This window comes from Cygnus atratus, chromosome 1, assembly GCF_013377495.2.
Source record: "Cygnus atratus isolate AKBS03 ecotype Queensland, Australia chromosome 1, CAtr_DNAZoo_HiC_assembly, whole genome shotgun sequence".
Lineage (NCBI taxonomy): Eukaryota > Metazoa > Chordata > Aves > Anseriformes > Anatidae > Cygnus > Cygnus atratus.
The window spans coordinates 106,816,142-106,836,398 of record NC_066362.1 but is presented as its reverse complement, the minus strand read 5'-3'; positions in this window follow the sequence as shown (position 1 = coordinate 106,836,398).

The following is a 20,257-nucleotide window of genomic DNA, read 5'->3' as shown; positions in this document are numbered from 1 at the left end:
TAAGTGAAGGATATCACAGAATCACAGAATTGTAGGGGTTGGAAGGGACCTCGAGAGATCATTGGGTCCAACCCCCCTGCCAAAGCAGGCTCCTTAGAGCAGGCTGCCCAGGTAGGCGTCCAGACAGGCCTTGAATATCTCCAGAGAAGGAGACTCCAAAACCTCCCTGGGCAGCCTGTTCCAGTGCTTCGTCACCCTCACCGCAAAGAAGTTCTTTCGCATGTTGGTGCGGAACTTCCTGTGCTCTATCTTGTGGTCATTACCCCTTGTCCTGTCCCCACAAACCACTGAAAAGAGGTTGGCCAAATCCTCTCACACACCTTAGCTATTTATAAACATTGATGAGATCCCCTCTCAGTCTTCTTTTCTCTAGGCTGAACAGATCCAGGTCTCTCAGCCTTTCCTCATAGGAAGATGCTCCAGGCCCCGTATCATCTTTGTAGCCCTCCGCTGGACTCTTTTCAGGAGACCCCTGTCTTTTTTGTACCGGGGAGCCCAGAACTGGACACAGTATTCCAGGTGAGGCCTGACCAGGGCAGAGTAGAGGGGGGAGGATCACCTCCCTTGACCTGCAGGCCACGCTCCTTTTAATGCACGCCAGGATCCCATTGGCCCTCTTGGCCATGAGGGCACACTGCTGGCTCATGGTTAACCTGTCGTCCACCAGGACCCCCAGGTCCTTCTCCTCAGAGCTCCTCTCCAGCAGGTCGTCCCCCAGCCTGTACTGATACATGCAGTTTTTCCTTCCCAGGTGCAGGACTCTACACTTGCTCTTGTTAAACCTCATTTGGTTACTTCCTGCCCATCTCTCCAGCCTGTTCAGGTCTCGCTGAATGGCAGCACAGCCTTCTGGTGTGTCAGCCACTCCTCCCAGCTTTGTGTCATCGGCGTACTTGCTGAGGGCGGACACTATTCCCTCATCAAGGTCGTCGATGAAGATGTTGAACAGGACCAGACCCAGCACTGACCCCTGGGGGAACACTGCCAGTCACAGGTCTCCAGCCGGACTCTGCGCCACCGACCACCACCCTCTGAGCTCGGCCGGTCATATCCTGCATCTCACTTGACAATACGAACTTTGTTCCGGACTCATTGCAAAACTAGAATTATGACTCTTAGTTTTGAAGATCTTACACCAAAAAAAAATTTCACCATAATATACCAATACTGAGTTAAAGCAAAAGGAGTGCTGCCACTGACTTAGTTGGGAATGGGATACTAATGCAAGGGGAACAACAGGAATAGTAGAAAGCAAATCAGGAAAGCAATCTGACCTATTACAATTATATCATCAGCAGATAGTTGTACAAAACCTCAGAGGTAAAACTTAAGAGGTCTTCCATAATTCGGAGCTTGCCAGCAGGCGTCTCCCAGCTACGTGGCCACTTACCAGCAGAGCCCTCCCCGTCACCCAGCTAGGAGTTTCCTGCCTCAGCAAGCACAGGCCACAACCCCAGTCCTGTGCCTGCATATTTAGCTCAACACACTCAGCTGATTTGAGTATTGCCAGGTAGCAGTAGTGTTGGTAGCCATAAAGCTTACTGAAACATCACATTGTATCAGTCTGAGTTTTAAGCAATTTTACCTCTGAGGATGGAATTGAGATTCAACAGAGCAGATCCAATTACCCAAAGTCAAACAACGAGGCTAAAGAGGCAAACCACAGCAGGACTAAAGCTGCTGCTGTCAAAGTTTGTTTACACTGTCAATCATACATTCCATGTGTCACTCAGTTCAGCTCACAATACAAATACATGAGAGACTACCCATAAATTACTGTAGGATTAATTCACTCCAGCACATCTGTCATACTGTCACATTTATGTTATTATCATCGTGTCTCTAGGCAAGTGTGAGATTTTTGGATGATTCTAGAAATAATATCTTAAAAGCTGAGATGGCTAATTTATTTGCTAGGTAGTTTCGATCACAGTTATGCAATAAAATTAGCTAGAGTTAACCAAAAGCTCAGCTAGATCTACGCACACAGGATGATGACAGTATAATGTCCATACACTACCCTCCTCCACTAAATGTCTACGTCAGTATATCAAGCTATGGCAAAACAAAGAGTAAGGGAAATGAAACACACACACACACACATCCTCCACATACTCCACTTTTATTCCACTAATGTGCAACCAAGTACCTTTAGAAGGTAGTTTTTCTGCTTAACTCGATGTACCGAATTGAAAATTTCACTTCCCTTGTCATTTATTCCCAGTCATAATGGTGATGGAAATTTCAAATTCACATCAACGTTATGTGCTTGGATGTTCCCAGAGGAGCTAGTGTTTTAGCGTTCTTAAACGCTATTTTTTAAAGCTATTTCACAGGGGAAAGAGTGCGGTGAATTTGAAGCAACTGTGTTCCTCCCCGCCCCACACAGATTCCCCACAGCCACTCAGGTGAGAAGCAACTTTAAAGCAGCCTGAGAAACAAAGGAAGTGAAGCAGATGACTGTCAGCCATTTAATGGTCATTTGGATGTTTTTCTCTTTAAAAAATGTATCTCAAAATAGATGGATCTTTACATGTCAGTTTCCTAATTAAGGTTTTCAAAGACTTAATATCAGACATTGGTATTTCTGTAGTTCACCTGTCCAAATCATGCTTTCATTTATATTTATTACTTTATGTACTATTTGACAAACCTGGGAAGTGACAAACATTCATGTTAAAGAAATTGGAGGTGTAACCAAGAAATCCACATCCACAGTAAACTCTTCTCCACTACCAATATTCATAGTCTTGGAGAAGCAGAAGTAAAAGAACTCTTCACAGAAGTTTCAGCTATCTCAGTAGGACTGGCCACAGTACACATGCTACATTCTTGTTTTTAATCCCCAGGGTAATTAAGCACATAGCCTCCAGCCACTATGAACAAACCAAAATCCCTGTTTGTACCTCTTCACAATGGTGCAAAATATGGGACTGGTTCACCAATGTCACACTTTGAATTCAGTGACATCTCTAAGGTTCAAAGCTCTAGGAGAAAATTAAAGGAAAAACCTGTGATAAAACTTGTGGGAAACACAAAATGGCTTGTTTAGTGGTGATAATCAGAAGAATTTTGTTTGTTTTCATAGTGAAACTGTTTGAAATAAAGTCTTCTAAGTTACACTATGCCAGAAACAGTGAATGAGGGGAAATGTTAAAGAATTAGGACCATATTCCAGAAAATCCTGTTGCTGGTGACCCAAATGAACATGTAAGAGAGTTCACAGTGAGATGCTGTAGTTATTAAAAAAATAAATAAAATAATAATAATAAAAAAAAAGAATGGGAGAACTTAAATACAGATGTAAGAATAGTAAGAAAAATAAAGCAATTTAACGTCACAGGTAGGGCATAATCAACTGTCACATTCTTCAGAATCATAACTGAGACCTAACAACACAGAAGCACCTCTGCAGGAAGAAGATGGACTTCAGACAATGGATTCCAGACTACCAAAGAAAAAGCCTAACAAGAGCCCATGGCAAGAAAAGAAGGTTAGACAATTTAAAATGAACAATTAACAACTTTGTTTTTTTTTTTTGATGGGGGCAAACCATCACAGAATGGTGATACTGCTCCTGTGGTTATTTCCAAATTAAGACCAATACAGTTTTCTGAGATGCACTCTGCACATTCTTCACAAGTCACACACACACAAATAATAATTTCATGCCACTATCTCATCATTTCTCCACAACTCAGATTTAGAAAACAATGCAATTACCTTTATCCACACTGAAGAAAAACAGATCATCTTCAGTGATTTGATTAAATACTGATCTATCAAACAAAGATAGTATTTAGTATTCATGAAGCATCTAACACCTTTGCTATTTTAAGCCAGGGAAAATATTCTACAGCACTGACTTTGGTATTAATAGTGCATCGTGTTGGTTACGGAGGAAAATATTAAAACAATATATTATGTTTCTTCATCTAGAAGAATTATATGTGATGGGAAATCTCTACACTATATATGCGACTCCTGTTAAAATAGATTTTAGCCTTGATTCTACTTGCTTATTCCAAAGACTCAGTAATTTTGATTGCTATAATTTCCATATACTTAAGCACTAGCTTCCTCTCTAGGATCAAAATTGCATCAACTCATCTCAAAGAAACTTTTATCTAAATCACAAATGTACTGGCATACTGAATAGCACCACAAACATAAGACAGAAGAGTATTCACTTCTCATACACAATATACTGCACAGGAATTCTCACCTTTCCTTTCCTGAAATAATGCGCACAAACACAGTAAAAAAAAAAATCAGTAATTAGTAGGCTTATCCCGTACTTTCTTCCAGTCCTTTAAGGCATTTTTCTTTTATTCTTCTTTTATTCCTTCTACTACTTCTGGCTAATTTTATTATTGCCACTTGCAAACTAGCCTAATGTCACCAAATCTCTAGCTGCTCAGTCAGATTTGGCTGACAGACAGGACAGCTGGTGAAACATCTTCCCAAAAAGCTGCACTAAGTTTCTCAGGCACCTGGATTCTGCCAATTTGACGTTTGGAGAAGGGGCATAATTGAAGGAGAATGAAAGGAGTAAATTTTAACACATACTAGTTGCGTTCACTGCAGGAGTCCCAGGCACCTGAGAAAACAGTGAGGAAAGAAGGATTCTAGAAGGAGCACTGCCCTTCCTTTCTGCAGTTGTGAACACGCTTGAGATGCATGAGGAGTCCAATAAGGAAAACTAGATCTCACATTAGGTGCTGAAACACATCAAAATGCAGACAGAAGTAAAGTAATACAAAGAATAAACCTATACTAAGTAAACGAGTAAGAACATTATTAGAGAAGACCAGAGTAACTAATTCAATGGGTAGGACACAGAAGCCTGTGACAACCATTTAAGGCAAAAAGAACAAAATACTAAGGTAAATGACAGAAATTTTAAAACCTCAGTAATTCAATCAAAAGAAATGAGATCCTAACAAGGGAATATCATGGTGGACCACAACCGTAAAGAATTATAGGAAGTTAACATTTATGTGATACAGAAAGGGAATGAACTAATAAGATCTGCAGTAACACCTGTAATTATACTTGTAAATTAAGTGGCATAGCCTTCTAGTCAAAGCTTCAAAAACAAAAGTGACCGCCACGCTGCCTGGGGTGATGTGAGGAGCAGGGCATCTTTCTGAAACAACCTCAAACACCTGATGTTGGTGCAGAACCCTTCCACTCTGAAGCGGATCAATACTGGGTTAGGGCTGCAGCTGTCAACCACATGTGGCACTTTCTGTTCACACTGACCAGTCTTTACCTGTGATACAACACTTGGTGAACCAGTCTTGCCATAGAGCCACTACCAAAGCAGTATTTCTAGCTTTCAGGTTATCCCTAGAAATCCACAAGGATTTCTTTGGAAAGGATATTACCTTGCTTGCAGGGATTACTACCCTCTCTACACAAATGCACAGGTGTCACAAATACACAAAAGAGGTATCTTAAAGACAGAGGCCAAGAAGTGGCTTCCAGTTTTGCCTGTTTGGGTCTTTCTGAACCTTAATGTTGAATATGAGGAGGTGCTCCATCTTAAGTCTTGGTTAGTCTCTTCTCCAAGTTGATCATACATATTTCTCAACTGCACTTGTTTTCATTTGGATTTCATTGAGGCTTCTGTACATCATACTGTTGTTTTTTCAGCATAAAGGGCTCAAAAATATATGAACTGATTGATGAGTTCCGTATAAAAACATGCTGTCAGCACTATGTTTTATTTTATGCTTTAATTTTGGGCAATTGACATTGTCAGAAAGCCGAAACAGTAAAATACAGTGACTGCTGTTGCCATTTTTAACTGATTTATTATCCAGATCTTGGAAGAATACCCTTCAATGTCTTAACAAAGAAAATTTGTTACCCAGAGAATGTAAGCGAAGTGAGAATCAATAGAGAGAAATAGGATTTAATGCACAAGTACTTTAACAAGAAAACATTAGAACTTTCCTGTTCTACTTTCCTTTTTGTTCAAAGTACGGATAGAAGTCTAAAGTAAATAAAATGCACTACCTCCTTTTTGTTAGTCTACTAACTAGTTAGTCTATGTTAAAAAACTAGCATAGAGAGGGTTTATAATTCATGCACTAGTGAAAGTGTTATTATCATCTTTAAATACTTTGCTGAGCATAAGTCTACTTAAATATTTATTTCCTAAAATAAAACACACACCTAAGTCAACATTTCTAAGAACAACGCTATCTACGTAACCAAACATTTCATAATTTTTACTCTTTTTCTCTTTTATCCACACCTCCTACAATATTGCAGTACTCAAAACGAAACAAGACAAATGAAGAAAAGTGTCAAAGATTAAAATATGTTCTGAACAATGTAATACAAACCTTAAATATCTGCATACAGGAATTACGTATACAAGCAACATTAAACAACTGTACCTGGAGGGTATACACAGCAAACTCAGAAATTGCTTTCAATGGCTATTACAATCCACAAAAACCAGTAGTTTTGCTAGTCGTGAAAGCATCATATTAATTTTCCTTCATTTCTTATGTATTGTGTAAACAACAGAGAAAACAATATTGAGCAATCATTAAACAACTGAGGAAGATTATGTATAGACTATTTTAAAACAATATTTTACTATTCCTTTTTATATGTCTTGTTCTTACTTCCTGATTGAGAATTAATAACAGGCTTAATCAAAATCTTCAAGAATTCAACAAACACCATTAGTGTGGACAAACCATGAGAGAAGTTAGTTATAAAATTAGATTATGCAGAGAATAAAAGGAAAACAATTGCAATTTATCTTTTGATATCATTCTTGCAGTGGTAAAAAATGCTCTAACATTTTTCTTAATTTAAACATATAAATACCATAAATGTTCAACTCAGCAACACAACTTCCAGGCCATTAAGAAATTTACTTTTTTTTTTTTTTTCTTACACCTGTCATTATTTGACAACCACGAACAGTGATAATCAAAAAAATCAAACCACTAAAAATTCTGTAAGATCTAGAGTAAATTCTTGTACGAGTTTATCTGAATGAACACTGATCATACTGTCATTTGCCACAAGCGTTACTGTGAAAAAAAAAAAATATATATATATATACATATATATATATATATATAAAATACCCACTGAAAAAATGATTTGAAAAGTTCCTGGTAAAAATTAAATTTATAAAGTTAATGCAAGCGTATTGTGCATGATTTTTTCTTCAAATGTATGTAAATTTAAGTAACAAGTTTAAATATTTTGTAGGGATAATCTGACATTCACAACAATCACCACATCATTAAATAACAGTCTACCATGAACACATACAGGACACGTGCTTATTCTTTCATCTATTAAATACCATGACAATGTGTACTAAGTTGAAAATTTGAGCACCCTCTTTTCAAGGGAAAAGAAACACTACTCAAACTCCTTGATATCAAACTACATATTGCTTGCATGTCAAACTATTGAAGACATGCACAGAGCAAAACATTCAAGTACGATGCCTCAGAGGATCTTGAAATCTTAGCATAAAGTGCTTTAGGCAGGCAGAGAAGGCAAAGGAATACAATAGAAGTTCAAGAAGTCTACAAGATCCTGAAGGTCAAAATCTCTCTACAACTAGCAAATTGTCTTTGTATGAGAGGTATTATTTTTATATTAAGGATACAACATTCAGAGTGACATTTAAATCCTTCCTCTGGATTCAAATCAAATCAGCGTGAAAAAAAACTTGATATGAAGTAAAGAAATTCCACTTTTTCCTCCCTCCAGGAAGCACTCAAATACAAATGGAAGTTGGAAAGAAATCTGATAGCTGATAACCTTCCCTATGCTATACTGTAATACCCAGCTTCAAATACATCTCCTCAGGAGTCCTAAGAATGTTACCTCAAGGTCTGATTCTTCCTCTCTAGACTGCAGGCTTGAGAAGACCTACTAAGATGACCACAATATTCATCACTTAAATGAAATTACAGCAAAACTAATAAATCAATAACCAAAACTTAAGTAGTGTAAACACACAACTAACTATTTTTAATTTGCAATTAATCATTGTGCACACTATCATACCCAACTACAAAGTTACCAATGATCACTCTTAAAACTTAAGACCCACACACAACTACTGAAGTACAAATGCTCTCAGTTTAGGGTGGAGGATGATTCCTCTTCTCCAACCTTAATGATTCTATGATTCTTTGCTTCAGGTCCCCACACGAAGCTTTTTGAATGTAAATTATCTGACCGAGAGTCCTGTGGGTTGACCAAGAGGGCTCTCTCCAGGTGGGCTTGGATCTCTAGGACAGCCTCTGCACTCTGTAGACAACTGTACCCCTACTATCAGCAGCACCCCCCCCCCCCCTTTTCTTTATTAATTGATTTCCATAACATTTTTTTTTTTTTTCATCTCAAGTACTGGGGAAGGCAGCGGCCAAGGGGGATTCCAGGGCTCCCCCTGTCAGGAGACCACAAGTCAGGACCAACAAGATCCACAGGCAGGCAATGGGCCCAGCTGTGACAAGGCTGCAGGCAGGCCCATCTACAGTGGCAGTACATCAGAGGGCTGACGGGCCTGGGCCGAGCAGCAGTGGGGCTCACACACCCATGGAAGTGCAAGTGAAGGTCCCAGGGGGAGCACTCTGGGCCATGAAGCCCCTCTTAGTGCACCAAGAGTAACCTGGGCACTGTTTATCTTTCAAGGTCCTACTCCTGAGAAGGTCCCCAAAACTCCCTGGGGCATAGTGGTTATGTACTGGTGACCTGACATGCTTCTTAAGACAAACTATGCTACTTTAGCATTGATACCGCTACCTAGGTCCAATAAAGTTTAAACATTTTCTTACTTTTTTCATACAGTCTGTACACCTCAGCAACATGGATGTCACACACCACATTGTATTCACAGAGCACCCCACTTTCTGCTATAGATTCTTGGTTAGAAATCACTGACTTTAAAATGTTCCTTTAGGCAACCACCTGGCTTCCTTCAGGAGCCTTGCCTGGGGCCTGCTACTTTATCAGGGCCTCTTGCTCACAAAGTCGAAACAGCCTTCAGAAGGTGGTCTACTCCTTATCTGCCCCTTGTAACTGATTTTTGCTTGAAGGTTTTCCTTTAATATCTGTACAAGCTATAAGCATCATGAAAACAATATATATAGTTCAGAACATAAGTGTAAGCACTCCAAAATCTCATCTTAATTGGAAACTTACTTCTGTAAAAAAAGACAAATCACTAAATCAAGTACAAAGCTTAAAGACAAAATAACACCTCTGTAAAACAAAAATGTAAAGTGTTCTTTAATATTTTTCCAAGTAATGGTTCTGACTTCTTTCAGCCTAACAGACACATCTGACTTCAGAGTACTAAAGGATTTTAGAAGCAATTAGTATTTCCAGATTTCTCCTCCCAGAAAGTGTTCAGTCCTTTATTAACTGAAAAGATTAAACTACACATCCAGTCAATGACTAATTATTTGGCCATGGCCAACTAACAAGGAATCAGCTCAATGGTATTAATTGGCATTGGCAATCCTCCACTTTATAACATTAAACTGGAATTTAATATTTATTTTAAATGGCCAAGTTTTACAAAGTCATCCTATTCTCACTAGACTCATATGTCTATTCACACTATATTCTAATTACATTGGTGAAATGCTAAACCTGTAAAATAGATTAGAAGAGTGTTCACAGACACAGCGGATACTGCTTCTGCTGTTAAATAGAAGAGATTACAATTTCTTTAAGACAATGCCTATCCATTCCAGGGGACACGCCTCAATGTTTCATAGTGACTTGTGCAACCAGATTGGAAAGCTGTGCCCTCCACTCTCTTGTTCAAACTTCTGTTTTAACTAAAAAAAGGTTACTATGTCTATTAAGTGTACAGAAAACTCTTAACCATCTGAAATTCAGTGACCCCCCATGACATTCAGCTAATCAACACTGTACTCTAATTTGTGTTATCTTAATGAAAGAGGTTAGTTTTTCCACCAAAGGATCAATGTGCACTATCTTCATGAATAGATTCAACAATATAGAAAAGCAGTGATAAAATAAAGCTTCTGTATGCAACTACAACAAAATAAAATTAAATTTAAAAAGTAACAAGCTTTCCTCATTTTTAGCAGAAGGAAAAATGAAGACATATTTCATGGTATATTATATCACTGTGCTATGTGGTTGGTATCAACTTCAGGTTTTCTTTACTTTTTTTTTTTTTTAAACATACAAAGTAACTCTGTAATGTAATTTAAAAGCCACTGTGTTATCTTCCTTCAATACCATCCATTTTAATAAATGCTATACATATTCCAACTATATCCAAGAGACAAACTGAGAAGACGGCTCCAAAAGAGGAAAAAATGGAAGATGCTTCTGAGGGGTGGTGTTGAAATTGCTTTGTGAAAAAAACCTGAAGGTCTAAAGCTGCCATTCTACTAAAAATGTACGAGGTGATAATCAATTTCTTTGCATGGCCTCCAGAAGACTGTTCATGACTTTTTTGCCAGGTAAAAATCTGAGGAAGCTGAGAGATTGATGACCAGAGAACTAAGAAAAAAAGGATTCTGGAGTAAGCAGCTGGAGAAAGCACACCTTAAAAACTATTCTGCAAAGCCCTTTTCTAAATGGTGTGCTTACATTGATGTTCCAATAGTTAATACTCATAATGTTCTTAAATTTTATTTCCATTAGCTATGTAATACAGTAACAAATTCCCTGTGTGTCCTTTAGAGTGACAATGAAGCTGAACATCTGAATTACTGTAAGAAAATGGCTAGCAGGCATTACCTCTCACATTTCTGTATTCTTCCTTTTTACACATATATATCAACATATATACGCTTATGTGTATATATATTTTTTTCCTCTAGGTTTTTTTTTTGGCCGTCTCCTTAAAGGACATTGCTATTTTTCCTGACCTCTCTTCTCTTCCAGTCATGCAGGTGCAAGGTCAAAAATTTAGCCTGAAGTACACAATTGAATGGCTTCCAAGGAGCAAAAGTCAACTACGTTGTGTACATGTAGCAACTTGGCTGGAGACAAAAATAAACTGATCAATTTATTTTTGAGGATTTATCAACTACCCCTTAGAAAAACCTGTTTACAAATCTCTTGACTCTTGAAATGATTTCCAAAACAAGTAATATGTTTTCTTTTATTTGAAAACAAATTTTATTAGGTGTTTTGAGGTGTAAAAAAAAAAAAAAACATTTTATGAGGTGTAAACATGAGAGGTTTTGTTTGTTTGTTTGTTTGTTTTTTCTTCCCTGCAGGATTAGAACAATTAAGAAATGTGTAACCTAAAAATTCCTACACAAACTCTCATACATATTTAGGTACAAGGTACAAGACTGCCATCCTCATCATCTCATTCTTGACCTTTGTTAGAAAACTTCTTAATGTAATGATTTTCGTGAACAAAATCACAGAATATCTTCAGTCACAGAAAATAGACATTTCTTTTTCAAAAAATATTAAACCACTTTTACTTTAAGAGTTTCTACTAGGTATGTTTCTTTTCACAGTCCTTTCTCAACCCAGTCCTCACCATCTCCTTCTGCTACATATTTCCTTTTCTTCTTTCTTTTGATCTTTTAAAACCCCGTTTTTCCCATCCCTCTCTGCTTTTTATCTTCTTATTTTCTTACTTGAGTTATATTATTCCCTTCAGAATTTTTCATTCTGGAGTTTTCACTAACAGCTGTATTAGGAGGCAGCAGGTTTTCTACGCTCTCCCTGTGTGTGAAGCTACAAAAGTTGGATCCCGAAGTACTAGAAATTCTTTTGGTGTAAATTGCACTTGATTGTCCTTTATCTCCATAGTGAACCTGGTATCAAGAGAAAGAAGACACAAAAAATGCATGAAGCCTTGATGGTCTGTAATCTGTTTACTAATCTGTATGAAAGAAAACATTGTCACTACTTGGAAAAATGTTGCTCGGGTTTGTTAATCAAACTAAGCATTCAGTTAACAAACCTTCCTGCTTTACTTCTCAGTATGAGGAAACTTTTATCTATTAGAAATATGAAGTCAGTTCTACTTCAGTGACCAGTGTTATTAATTTTCCTTCAAAGAATAGTTAGTTAAAATTTAATACTCAAGATGTATGCCCAGACTTTTTTGCTCTGGCATAGGGGAAAAACATGTTTGGAGCTAGCAGGGAACAGCCCATAAAGTTAAAGAGCAAAGCAATGTGAATTTGCTACCTAGCAGAGACTTTGTCTTTCAGATCAAAACCAAGATTCACATACAGGCTAAAAAAAGATATTATAATCTCCCAGCAGAGACAATGCACTCAAAGAAAAGCAACGTGTTTTTTTTCAGTGTAGATATACAGCCCATGGGATCGTATTATAGCTAATGCTGAGATCTGGATGAGAGAAGACCACCTTTAGGATGCTTTCTTGAATTCTTTGTTCTTCCAGGATGCTCATTAAGTGCTGTAGCAGGGTGCACAGCCAGGTCAGCAGCACCACACATTGACCCCCCCAGTTGTGATCTGAGCCCTTCCGAAGGTTGCATAAAACAAGGGGAGGGGAAGGAGGAGGAAAGCACCCTGTTACGCATTCTCTTTCACCATAAGTCTGGATACTTAACCCGCCCAACCACCTGTTAAGCGAAAGATGCACACAAAATGTTTTTTTCCAAACAGTTGCTTTCAGCTTTTTACTTAGCTACAGCAATACAAAACGCTTGAAATTTATTAAAACTTCTTAAAGAAGTGTAAGAAAACTTGTTATTCATTTAAGAATAGCTATTTCATAGTCTTCTGAATGCAACAGACCAGAAGAGATTGGAGGATCACTGGTAAGCAGGAAAGTACTTGCACAAAGATGTGAAAATCAGCATGGACTGTGGGATCCAAAGCGATACTCAAAGGCTGACTGGCAGATCCAGGCAACTGAAGCATTTTTCCTCATTTCCCACTTCAAACTTGAAACTTTGGCAATTGAAAGCCAGGAAAATAAAGAGGATAAAATAAACCCTTGTGAAATTTATAGGTACAACTTGGTAAGTGTCATATTTAACGCTAGCAACCCGTAATGAACACAGACAGCATGGAAAATAAAGGAGCCTAGTCATTACTGCAGAGTACAGTCTTCCAGACTACAACTTTCAGGCCTTTTTATAGTAAAAAAGCAGAGAAGTCAGGCTAAATAAATCATTGAATCTTTTTTGTTTCCAGCAAACTATCTTCCAAGTCTGTTTGTTAAGAATAAAATAATATCATCAGTATGTTTGGCAATTCTTATTGTTGTCAGTTGTAATATGGTAATTAAAACTGTTTGGGTGCATGTAACAGTTGAATTTTCTATTGCACATCAGTATTCTCAAACAATGATGTCTAATAAGCAAGTATTTTCCTGTAGTAAGTAGAAATATTTAAGCAAAATTCAGAACTGAAACTTGACATGGAAATGCATAAGCACCTCAGAAACCCAAAAGCCTATAATTACATATTATGATGTTTATTCAAGCACTATATATTGTTAATGAACTGAGCAGATTTGATGCAAGTTCCCCTCACCTACAAGTAATATTTCATCTGCAGAATTATAGCTATTTATATTCTGATTCTCTGTTTTTGTCTAGTTATTTCCATTTGTCTTATATATTCCAAAGTATGTCTAGAACAGAATATTTGATAAGTCAAAATGAACGGAATAAAATAGAGAAAGTCACCACATATCATGCTTGAAATGAGTATTTCAGGCAAACTGCACCTCTAATTAAACAAGAGAACCTAGCAACCCACTTATCCCCTCATTCAAACTTAAGGCAGTGGATTACATATGAGCATTGCTACAGCAGAGACAAATTCTGCAGTCTGCACCTGTTACTTTTGTGGCTATTCCATTTGCATTAAACGTTACAGTACATTCCACCACAACAATTGTAACTGCTTGTATTCAGAAAATTTCACACGAAGTAGTTTGGTGACCAATGACAGACAAAAGCCCTCACTATTTAATACATTTTCAAAGTGATGCATCAAATGTTTTAAATTGACACTATCTTTAGTAAAAGCTATGCACTTTTTTTTTCTTGTTCTTTTTTTTTTTTTTTCATATAAACATGGTGCACAAGAACCTGGCATGTTACCTTAACCCATTTCAGAATTAGAAACAAAAGACCATCAGTTATACTAACTCAAAAACTGATCAGATCAGTTTCTCTGCTGGAATTGCTGTAAATAAGGCAATCAGGCCCAATATTCCTCTAGTTTCTCCTGAAAAGCAGAATGATGCAGGAACAAGTATAATCATCTTTAATGTAAAAATCATTGGTATTTTTTTCCTGATAGAAGCCAGAAACATCTATATATTCATAGGGCCACAAAGTGTAGAGATATATTGCCATTTAAAATAATTATTAATGTCTTTGCACTGACATAGTAACAAGGTACCTCATTATATTAGTTCTGGCCCATATTTCAAGGCAATTTGACAGGAGTGGTTTCTACTGCTCATCATGCTCGCTGAAAAGTGATCTGTTGTGACACAGAATGTGTTAATGTAACAGCAGACGAAGAGAAGAAACGCACCATAATGATTTAGAGCAAGACTTCATGTTGTTTGTCACTTGGAATAACATAAGAACAGTTTGAGAAAAGGTACATGTTCTGACATTCCTATTTGTGTTATGCACTGCCTTATGTCACGAGCGTTCAAATGAGATTGAGGTATTATTTGCACCTAAAGCAGTATTCAAAGCACGGACTGGCCCACAGCATACTGGGCATTGACTGACAGGAAGGCAAGTTTAAAGCATGCTATCAACTCCAAGCTCTGCTTGGCGCAAGGATAAACAAACCCACTGTATGCATAGCTTTCACAGAGTTATTCCTCTCACTGTCTTCTAAGTACTACAGCTCAGTTTTGTGATTTACTCTGGTATTTTTCTGGAAGTTTAAGAAACATCCATACTATCACAACTTTTTTCTGCTTAAAAAAGGCAAAATATTTTCCCTTCCTAGTCATCTGGTATTTTTACTTGTCCTTTGTAATTCCTGAAAACAGCTGCATCTCACCTTTGGGATTCCATGAGCTCATTCAATACCTGGGGATGGTGTTCAACAGGCTCAACTAACTTGAACACCTCTAACTCATCTAAACATTCTCTAAGTTTTCCCTAGTCAAGGCTGACATTAGCTTGTTGCCAGCATTCACTCTATTCAACATCAGCAGTAACCCCATTAGTAAAGACCAGAGCAGGACAGAGTAAGCACCACCACCTTCCTCCCAGTACCCTCAAACAGAAGCCTCATTCTGCAATCACACACACACTGCAGCAGTAACACAATTCTTGCTTTTTAGTCTAAAATAGTGCTTACAGAATAAATTGGATGTGTTCTTGAGCTTAGTTCCTAATTTTACTCTGTACTTTGATCTTCCCAACATTGCCCTTGAAATTATAGAAATCAGAGAAGGAGAAAAGCATGAATTATTGTCCCTCATTTACATTTTTCTATTGATGACTATTTCATATGACATAAAAGGTGAATAAAATTTTAGCAATGAGATCCCCAGCCTTTTTTTTTACTTAGATCTATTCTCCCACTGAATTTTTAAATGCCTTTGCAGTGCTGAAATATACAGACATTTGACGATAATTTACTTGTAAAGAGCAATGACTGTGTGCAACAGGGAAGTGTTGGATTCCTCTGGAGGTAACATGTCTCAGGTAAGGCGCAATGTTGCACTTGGCCAGACTGAACAGTGACAAAGCAAGTTTTTAAAGATACAAATTTAAGTTATATTTTTGTTGTTGGAAAAAGAGGATTAGCTATGAGTGTGCATTATCAGTGGCCTCCAGCATCACTTTTGAAAGCCATTCTTTTATGGCTTGTAATTGCTTCAGGCACAGCAGTTGTGCCCAACAGGTTATCATAACTCCCTGAACCTCTAATTCATCACAGCTCTACTCTGCCTTAGGCACAGAGATTTGAGTCTCTAGTCCTGAACTGCCGCAACCTAGTATATATTCCAGGTATCACCAATAGCCCATTTTGCAACAGCAATGGCCATTAGCCTGCCTTGTTGTGGAGGGGCACCCTTTATAAACTTCAGAAAGGCCTACCTGGGAGTTTAACAGCTCCACAGCTGGTTATTACCGTGACTGTCTGCATGACTGGATGCTCACTCACATTTCAGCTGTCCTCACCAGAAGTCTTTGGTCTGTCTATCGAGAATCTGCAGAAGAGCTGATCCCTCTGTGACCTTATCATCGTGAGCACCAGAAGCCAGTTCAAGTTTCTAGAAAGTACAGACATTGTTTCACATTTCCACATTGTTCTGACACTGACATTGTTCAGTCTCCTTATACAAACCCTACATGGTATAAAGCTTGACACACAACCCACAGTGCAGCGTATTTCAGAATGCAGGATCTGAAATCCTCCTCTTAAATACAGGGGGAGGCGTGGAACCTTTGCACAAAGAGGACTGGAAGAGGCAGACAACCAGTGTATTATGAACTAGCACTGCATTAACCTGAGCCATTATGGGAGCTAACAAGGCACCTTCCCTGGGATGCTTTTCCAATAATTTTCATGATAAATATAGGTAGCTGAAATGCATTTGTAATACAATTAATTTACAGCTATACACATTTGCAGACTGGATGCTTACCCTTAGGCTATATTTGCATGGAAACATAGACAAGAAAAGACTACAGTCGGGGTATTGTTTCTGTGATAGAGAGTTTTAACTCACATTCCACAACTTATCTGCACAAACAGGTTTCATTATCCTAGCTTTAAAATTCAGAGTAATTGGAAGAAGTTATTAAAATTACTAATGCTTTGAAACAATGGGATTGTTAATTCAAACTGTTCTGTGGAAGGTCACAGTTACTTATAACTGCTGTATATATTCAATCACCTACTTAAATCTTCCAGTTTCATTAATGACATTTTTACAGGAGTGAGCAACTATTTCAAATATACGTTACTGGTGTATTACTGTTTTGCACTTACAAAGCTTCAGCTTTCTGATTTAGGAAAGCACGTATGAATTAAATCATGAAGCACACAGCAATGACAGCAAAAAGTCATTCTCAGCAACCCATTTTTTCCTCACTGTCTTCAGTAAACCTCTTGTAAAATTTTTACAGACAGAAATATGTTGGTGCATGCTTGTATAGATAGATGCCTGCATTTACATATGAAATAGAAAAGGAAAATAATTACAAATAATCTAGCAGATACTGCTTGGATCTTTCCATTTGCTTAACATCTTCATAATTGATTGGTCCTACTATTAATTCTATCCTTAGCTGATCCACATACATGGTGGTTTACTCTAATTTTCTTTGTTGAGTCCCTGAATGATTTTTACATACCACTGTTGATTCACCAAAGAAAGGTTTTACTCCCAGCCTAATAGAACTTTTCCAGTTGGTTTAAAGTTCCCCCCAAATCCCAAAGTTTTGCTTTTAAACTGAAATCACTGCTTTTTGAAAGTATGAAGCATATAGTTCACACAGTTTTTCAGAAATGCTTTCTGGAAATACAACCATGACAGGTATGAAAGGGTCTGGCAAACAGGTCATTGACAAGGAATATCCTACAACAGTGTTCTGTTAGACCATCTTTTCCCTCTATTTCCTCACTCAAAAGTTATATACACTCCTAAAAGTCCTAGAAGTGTCCACCAAAACCTACCTAATAGTTACTACATCAAAAGGCTTGAACCTTTTTATATACCTCATTTATTTGGTCTTCACAGTGACAAGTGCAGAAGCAGCCCACTCACAGTAATGCAGCTCCACTGCTTCCCAGTTCAGATCCAGCTACGGGAGGAGCATATACTCGCACATCTTAACCACACATTTCTCTCAGCCAGCCAGCAGACAGCTCTTCTCCAGATAAAACCGGTATCAGCCTGAGCCATCTCAGTGTTATTCACATGCCCAACGCCTCGGCCACCATGTCAGGAAGGCACTGGTATGCCACGATGCCCACCCGCCCATTGAGGCTGAAGCTCTCAAACTGCTGAAGCAGCAGCTACTCCCATTCGCTTTGCTTCAGGAAAAATAAGGCAGCTTGACAGTAGCATCTTGCTCAGGTATAAGTTGCTTCCTAAAGAACAACAATGTTTTGGCTTTCTTTTCCTTTTTTCAGAATTTCAGTGCAGGTTGCTAAAATACTAAGGAAAGAGAAATGAACACCTTATTATCATGACAAGGTATAACCCTTCCTATAAAACTCTCTCTTCACCATTGTTATGCCTTCAATTCTTCCTCAAAGTTCAGTAGACACGTGAGAACTTTGGATTTATCACTGCTAACTATAGTTAGAAAGCACTGTAATACTGCCTGCAGTTTGAGCTACTATACTTGCAGGAAAGTCTGCAGCCTTAGCCTTTCATTCCAGTGCACAGTCCTTCACACTTCTGTTTTATTCAAGGGAAATATCTGCTAAGAGCCTTCTGTATACAGTAACTGCTCATGAATGTTAAAAACCAGACTCTTCCCCATTTATTTATTTATTTTTTAAAGAAAAAACAAGCCAACAATCAAAAAACTTACACATCCAATTCATAATCAACATGTCAGCAGAGGCTGCTGCTTCCTTAAGCCATTTACAATGTTATTAAGTAACAAATTGAACCACCGTTGATTATGTGTTTGTTTGTGTTTTTTTTGGTCCATTTTACTTTTATGTATTTGCTTAAATGACTTAAGGGAGGACTTTTATTCAAACATTTTTACAAGACTGAAATTACATGCTAGGTGCTTGTAGACTAATAAAGGTGAAGGATAACTTTATGAAAAGAGATTCATCCTACGCATGACAACTGTCTCTAAACAAGAGCTATGCTCCACACTTCCAGCATTTTAATACATCACCCGTTAAAATTCTCCATACCATATGATGAAATTTATCAAGTAACGTTCACAGAAATTACACAATAGTTTTAATATTGATATCTTACAAATTTTAAAACTTGATCATTAATGGATTTTGAAGCATACAAAGTATTCAAAATTCAAGACTGCATTGTGATTACTTGAAGTATTTTCATCCAAGTATTCAATTTAAAATAGATCAAGCTGTAAAAATATACAAAAGTATTACAAAATAAAATACAAATATATTAGCAAATTAAAATTCATTTTCTGTAAAACAACAGTTGAATTCCTTGCTGCTAGATAGCTTCTTACATGGTAACTTTATGATAAATCATCCCCTCCTACACATGCATGGCACAAGGCATGACTTTGCTTTAACAGTTGTCTTCTTTAGTTCTAAGAACTCCTGTTCACAATTATTTTGAGAAGAAACTAATTGTGCAAACAGATTATATACAAAAACATCTCTTCCAGAACAAACCAGCAGGAAGAGAAGATGGCTTGTAGGGATAATATTTAATTAGCATCCATCTGTATTAATTAGCTACTGCAGGAATAAGCTAGCCATCAAAATGAAAACTGCCCTTCAATTTTAATGGAACTTGAAGGCTTAGCTTTAAAGAACTACTTGTTATCAAAAGTTTTAGCAACTATAAATGCAGTGCTGCAAACATATCCTGAGATGTCAATATAATTCACAGGTTTAAATACAACAACTCATTTAATCTGCTACTAAATAATGAAGGGATGATATGAATTTTTAGAAAATTATTTCTTACAGTAACAACATATGATTAAAATTTGCCTAAGTACTGATTTATATCTGCAAACTAGGGCAACTGTAATTATCTCTATTGAGTAGGTAGATACAGGATTATTTACAGCTGTACTGAAAACAGAATGGCTAAAACTTTTCTGTCAAATAAATTTTTATCATCAATAAGCAAACTAGAGCAGTTTGCCACACTTAAAGTATACTGGAATCCAAAAAAGTTCGTGCATCTCTAAAACAGGGGGACAAGATGTTACAACTGATCATCAGAAAAGCTTTTTTTCACATCAACATCATGTCCATAAGAGAACAACCTTCTATTGTTGTTAACAGGCAAAGGTGTTTACCAGATGCATTCTACTGGCAAAATGCAGAAATTTAGGATGAGGGTGGAGAAGAGGTCATACTTTCTATAGACCGTATTTCCAAATCCTTAGTATTGTATTTATTTCATAGTTACAAATTGCACTTGTGAAATAATTGCTGAAGTTGACTTACTGAGACTAAAGGTATGCCATAGAATCATAGAATGGCTCGGGTTGGAAGGGACCTTAAAGACCATCCATTTCCAACCCCCCTTGTCATGGGCAGGGACACCTCCCATCAAAACAGGTTGCTCAAGGCCCCATCCAGCCTAG